Below are 6,973 nucleotides of genomic sequence, written 5' to 3'. Positions count from 1 at the left end.
CCCCTGATATTTCTCATACCTATGTGTAACATATTTCTTGGTACAAGTAGGTCTCGGTGTTTGACTGACTTAATCACATGGTTGACCATATACAAAGATTCTACAATCTCATGCCAAATGTATAACACAGGCTTTTTCATATGTACACGACTTTACGCAACCTTTTCAAAGGAATTACTTATTCACTGTATTTTTAATTTTCCCTATTTTCAAAGTAAGCAGTCTTTGCACTATAGGTGAGTTCAGAATACTATCTATTTTTCTCTATGAACCATATTAGGAGAGAGGTAGTTTTACTTACAGTTTTCCATTGCCTCTCATTTATTTAGTACTTAATCTTCATGGCATCAGGTATAACTTAAATTTTCTGTTACTTACATTCTGCTTGTTGTTACTTCAGCCATTTGATCATAGCATATAGCAGCATGAGACAGTCTTTACCTCAATTTGCTTTGTAATTTGTTTAAGCAGTCACACAGTGTTCGTAGTTCATTTTGAATATCACTGTCTTGATTTCTGCCTGGTTGCATATAAGGTCCACGGTGTACTCCACTAGTGCCTCTTGGGGGGAGTTGGTTACGGTGGGTCCTCTGGCCATTTTGAGAGTGCTGGGGGGTCCTTGTGTGTGATGGTAGATCCCTTGGTGTTGATGTAGTTGGGGCATGTGTGTATCTGGCCTGACCAGTTACAGTTTTAATGTTACAGGCAAGTAATGTTGTGCCTTTTTGGTTAAGGTGTATTCCATCTCCCACAAAGAGGTCCCTTCTGCTGTAAATATTGTCGTTTTCCATGTATATCACATTTGCTTGGGTGGCACAATACTCCCTGATGAGTTTGTTTGTTTCCTGCGCTTTTTGGTTAAAAGCCCAGTTATTCCACCTGGGTAGAATGCTGCTGACAATAATGGTGGTATCCTTATATCTCCTGCGTGTAGTGGTGAGTAGCTCCTTGTTTATATTCAGGATATCTTGTGGCTGTTGTCCGCTGCTAACATCATTTGACCCAATTACAAAAGTAATTGTTTTTGGCTGACCAAAGTCATTCTGTGCTATGACTGTTTTGGCATCTTTGGTTTGTTTGCCTCTCATTGCGATACATTTGCTTTTCGTGCGAGGAAATAGTTTCTGAGGGACGAGTCCTTTCCCAATTGAGCCCGAGATGACTATGTTTTCCCATGTTGTATTTCGCCTCGTCTGGCTTTCATTTGGCTCATTTTCAATTGTCCCTGTGCCCCTGCTTTCTGATTCAGTCATATCCAATCTGCTGTCATATGTGTCCTGGGTAGGCTCAGGTGTGACTTCAATTGTGAGGGGTGTCACTAGGGGTCTATTGTTATCAGGTTCTGTGACTGGAATGGCACTGCTTTCTGATTCATTCATCCCCAGTCTGCTGTCGTTTGTGTCCTGGGTAGGCTCAGGTGCGACTTCAATTGTGGGGGGTGTTACTAGGGGTCTGGTGTTGTCAGGTTCTGTGACTGAAGTGGCACTGGTGATGTTGATGTTATCATCTTGGTGGTCATCCGCTGTGCACTGAGTGTTTTTATCTATTATGTGTGAGGACTCGCACCAGACACGGGCATTTAATTTTGGTTGGTCCTTACGGGCTTGCATTCGACCGGCGGCAGAGTTGTGAATCAATCTACAGTATATTATTTTCAGTTTATATAAAAGTTACCTAAGTCCCGCATAACGCTATCTAAAAAATTGGTCACTTTATGACCTTTTAAAGCACCGCTACAGATGTAGACACTCCAACCCAATTAAGTTCGATGTGAGAAAACTTTCAACAAAAAGTAATAATGTGAGCCACATATATTAAGATAAATATCGGAATAAAAATATGACACGTTCCATTAATTTTCACTGGCTTATGTTATTGTACCCTCTAATAGGGAAAGCCGTCAGCAGTAATTTAAAGTAATGTGAAACATTCATAAAAACGTTATGCAAAACGTGAGCGGTTGGGATAAGTTAATTTACGCTCTCATTTTTCATAGGAAAAAAATTGAATATTTATTACAAGAGTTCAGGGTGGGAGTTTGGCATAAGGGCATAGCAACTAAATTATGTTAAGAAATAACGATTTGAAATTGAAAAAAAAGTCAAGTTGAACCTTTCTACTGATATACTTTATCATGGTTCGGTTAAGAAGATATATACCCCCCTGCCCACACTTATTTCAACCTGTAAGATTGGAAAGTCGGTAGTCTGGCTCGGGCAATAAAATCTTACTATCTCCACATCTGGTTTCTATCAAGCGCGTTCAGAGCTTCAGAGCTTAGGACGAACGTACATATTGCTCCTCGGGCCAGGAAATCTGGAGAGGGGGAGTAGAGGAACATGTCTTCTCAATATGGAAATCTACATATTTTTGGTAATTTCCTTTGTAACATTTACGAACACTGTAAAATACCCTTTCTCAAATTAATATAATGTTCACACATTTCTGTAAATATCTTGAATTGAAATACTAATTTTAAATGTCAGATTTATGACGAGGAAGAGAGAGGTCAAGACATTCTGTAAATGTCCCGAACTAGGGGAGAGTGTTATAAACTAAACACATCTTGGCAATAACCCGTAGCCAGTTAGACTGCTGAGTGGTTTACTTATTATGATCAACATTATTGTTTATATTTTTATTGATATCAAACAATTTTACTGTTTGCAGGTATACCTGTTTGGAACCTGTACTCTGCGCCATATAATAGCAATGGTGCAAAGTAGTGATATTTTAAAATCCTGCAATAAAATTTTCTTCAAATATTAAATTTTATTAAATGGTTGAATACAACATTAGTAATAGAACAGTAATAGAATTCAGTATAATGATACTGAATTGTTGTAAAGACATATAGGAAGCAGGGTTACCATATATGCTCGGAATTTTGTCGGAGAGGGAAATTTCTCGAGTTTGTTCACTGTCCTGTGAAGCCATATTTTGTAGCCTGAGATGCCGTATCCGTGACTTCGTGACCTGACCTGTCAAAAGCACGTCTGGGCGCTCTTTTCATCTTGCAATTCTTCCACATTAATTAAGATACGGAGTATCAATTACAAGTGCCCGGGGAGGGGAGGGGGGAAGAGGGAGCATGAAGGAAATAAATAACTATAAGTAGTATCCTTGCGACACAAGGTTACTCTGCAATTTATATCTTTCCATTTATGCTGTGAAACAATAGCCAGGTAGTGCGTTGATCTCGCGAATCAACCAAATGACCGTTAGTTGAGTTGCTTAACTGCAAGTAATTAATCCCCTCCCCTCCCCCGAAAGTCATACTGGCAGGTTTCCAAATGAAGTCTATACCGCAGAAAAAGTTTGTGGCCCAAAAGAGAGTCAGCCAAGGACACGTTTGGGGAACACGTTAGAACACGTTATGATGGACATTAACAGGTGTAGGACCAGAACAGAGCCTCTGGTAAACAGTTTAGAACCAAGGGACCGAACTTGATTTGAGGACCAGAAGAGAGGCTTTACACGCGTCGACTACGGTAAGCACGCCAAGCTAAGACGTTAGATTAGTTAGATCGAGATACTTTCGTGGTTTCACTATATATACGACTTGCATTAAGGACTGTTCATGTGAAACGAAGCATTGTGCCGCGACAGAAGACTGGACCCATTCAGTAGCGTTTCCGTCATTATTAAGATTTTTAGTTGAGATTTAGTTCGGCGTTATTTTATGTTTTGGACTCCAAGAGAAACTGTGAACTCTGTGCGAACGTAACATGTACTTTTGAACTGAGTAACGTGAATGACTTTAAATGCGTACGAGATACTCAAATGTCTTTCACTTTGCTTACGTGCTATTGAAATTTTATAATCGATTTCTGCGTTTATTAAAGCTGTTTGTCTTTATTTGAAATCCACTCTTGTTGTTCGTGCTTGGGATATACTTTCCCTGGGGAAAATCAACTTCTCTCCGGACCCGCGATTAAATAAACGTGCCCACGGGACTCCCGAGGAGAGGGCTATATTGAACACTGATCATAAACAAGTGCAGATGAACTATTACATGCCGGGGGCGATATTAAACAAGCCATTTGAGGCGACAGAGGTCACCGGCTTTGTAAAGCCTGGCTTTATTCGTTGAGAATGCGCTCTTTGTGAAACACTCAGCGTAGTCGACCTAGCTAGGTCACCCAGCCCGAGCTAGTCGACTACGGATTTAAGATTCTTTGTGAAACGGGGGCCTTTCGTGTAAAGTGAAGCAGCTGCAGGTGGGGATGCCTGAGTCTACAGGGGATACATAGCCCATTCTCCAGGACTGTTCATGTGAAACGAAGCATTGTGCCGCGACAGAAGACTGGACCCATTCAGTAGCGTTTCCGTTATTATTAAGATTTTTAGTTGAGATTTAGTTCGACGTTATTTTATGTTTTGGACTCCAAGAGAAACTGTGAACTCTGTGCGAACGTAACATGTACTTTTGAACTGAGTAACGTGAATGACTTTAAATGCGTACGAGATACTCAAATGTCTTTCACTTTGCTTACGTGCTATTGAAATTTTATAATCGATTTCTGCGTTTATTAAAGCTGTTTGTCTTTATTTGAAATCCACTCTTGTTGTTCGTGCTTGGGATATACTTTCCCTGGGGAAAATCAACTTCTCTCCGGACCCGCGATTAAATTTACGTGCCCACGGGACTCCCGAGGAAGGGGCTCGCGTCACAGTATATTGAACACTGATCATAAACAAGTGCAGATGAACTATTATAGACAGTTTTACTCTGTCACCTCGTTACATCCATTTTAAGAACACGTACCTGAAAGACGATCCTATACACACCGTTTTTACCCCCCCCCCCCTCCCTCCCCCGTTTATAGCGCCAAGTCATAAAATTCAACATGGCCGCACACTAGACGAACCAATAATCAGTCTTTGTCCGTGTTCAAATCAATACATGATTCCGGCACTTGTTTTTTAAAAAAAGCAGTAATCTATCCTGTGATATAAAGCATCAACCTACCATGCCATATGAGAGACTCGTTGGATCACTCAGGTCGCATGGTACTTTACCTCTGTTTCTCGGCAATATATTTCGGTTATAGCCAAGAGTTATCCTATGGTTACATGATCCCAAAATTCACCAACATGTTTTTGAGGCAGTTGACAAATACATGTAGATTAAGTCGGTAGAAGAAAAATCACATATTTACCTTTCGCAAGTCGCTCGTTTAATCAATCAAGTCTGCATCTCGGCCTACATATACTGTACGTGAAGCTGTCAGCAGTTCACAATAGTGACACGCAGGTGACTGTCCTTACCACCTTACTGTGCCGCTATCAGTACGCAACACCACCACTTAAGCGAGATACTTTCGTGGTTTCACTATATACGACTTGCATTATTCGAAAGGTGCGATGTGCGTATGACCGGAATTGTGCACTGCAGGGGTCAAAATAGTAACGGAAGCGTTGTTGACAGCGATAAGAACACGTGATGGAAGCATAAGACATGCCGGGGGCGATATTAAACAAGCCATTTGAGGCGACAGAGGTCACCGGCTTTGTAAAGCCTGGCTTTATTCGTTGAGAATGCGTTCTTTGTAAAACACTCAGCGTAGTCGACCTAGCTAGGTCACCCAGCCCGAGCTAGTCGACTACGGATTTAAGATTCTTTGTGAAACGGGGGCCTTTCGTGTAAAGTGAAGCAGCTGCAGGTGGGGATGCCTGAGTCTACAGGGGATACATAGCCCATTCTCCAGGACTGTTCATGTGAAACGAAGCATTGTGCCGCGACAGAAGACTGGACCCATTCAGTAGCGTTTCCGTCATTATTAAGATTTTTAGTTGAGATTTAGTTCGACGTTATTTTATGTTTTGGACTCCAAGAGAAACTGTGAACTCTGTGCGAACGTAACATGTACTTTTGAACTGAGTAACGTGAATGACTTTAAATGCGTACGAGATACTCAAATGTCTTTAACTTTGCTTACGTGCTATTGAAATTTTATAATCGATTTCTGCGTTTATTAAAGCTGTTTGTCTTTATTTGAAATCCACTCTTGTTGTTCGTGCTTGGGATATACTTTCCCTGGGGAAAATCAACTTCTCTCCGGACCCGCGATTAAATAAACGTGCCCACGGGACTCCCGAGGAGAGGGCTATATTGAACACTGATCATAAACAAGTGCAGATGAACTATTACATGCCGGGGGCGATATTAAACAAGCCATTTGAGGCGACAGAGGTCACCGGCTTTGTAAAGCCTGGCTTTATTCGTTGAGAATGCGCTCTTTGTGAAACACTCAGCGTAGTCGACCTAGCTAGGTCACCCAGCCCGAGCTAGTCGACTACGGATTTAAGATTCTTTGTGAAACGGGGGCCTTTCGTGTAAAGTGAAGCAGCTGCAGGTGGGGATGCCTGAGTCTACAGGGGATACATAGCCCATTCTCCAGGACTGTTCATGTGAAACGAAGCATTGTGCCGCGACAGAAGACTGGACCCATTCAGTAGCGTTTCCGTTATTATTAAGATTTTTAGTTGAGATTTAGTTCGACGTTATTTTATGTTTTGGACTCCAAGAGAAACTGTGAACTCTGTGCGAACGTAACATGTACTTTTGAACTGAGTAACGTGAATGACTTTAAATGCGTACGAGATACTCAAATGTCTTTCACTTTGCTTACGTGCTATTGAAATTTTATAATCGATTTCTGCGTTTATTAAAGCTGTTTGTCTTTATTTGAAATCCACTCTTGTTGTTCGTGCTTGGGATATACTTTCCCTGGGGAAAATCAACTTCTCTCCGGACCCGCGATTAAATTTACGTGCCCACGGGACTCCCGAGGAAGGGGCTCGCGTCACAGTATATTGAACACTGATCATAAACAAGTGCAGATGAACTATTATAGACAGTTTTACTCTGTCACCTCGTTACATCCATTTTAAGAACACGTACCTGAAAGACGATCCTATACACACCGTTTTTACCCCCCCCCCCTCCCTCCCCCGTTTATAGCGCCAA

The 6,973-nt window shown here is 41.5% G+C and overlaps 1 protein-coding gene across 3 annotated transcripts in view; it reads right to left on the bottom strand.

Moving 5' to 3' along the window:
* Positions 1-6,973, bottom strand: part of LOC106172929 (alpha-1,6-mannosylglycoprotein 6-beta-N-acetylglucosaminyltransferase A) — a 379,609-nt gene that overhangs the window by 25,834 nt on the left and 346,802 nt on the right. Inside the window, exon 1 of one of the 3 annotated variants that reach the window (XM_086997891.1) lies at positions 5,163-6,864. The exons of the other annotated variants lie outside the window; for them this stretch is intronic. The gene's annotated coding sequence lies outside the window, so the exon portion shown is untranslated. Of the gene's footprint in view, positions 1-5,162; positions 6,865-6,973 lie in introns of those variants that run through there. 3 annotated transcript variants of the gene reach the window in all.

Source organism: Lingula anatina, chromosome 10 (genome assembly GCF_051362555.1).
Source record: "Lingula anatina isolate TDL-2025a chromosome 10, LinAna3.0, whole genome shotgun sequence".
NCBI classification, from domain to species: domain Eukaryota; kingdom Metazoa; phylum Brachiopoda; class Lingulata; order Lingulida; family Lingulidae; genus Lingula; species Lingula anatina.
The sequence above is the reverse complement of the archived record's forward strand: the minus strand, read 5'-3'. Positions and strand labels throughout refer to the sequence as shown.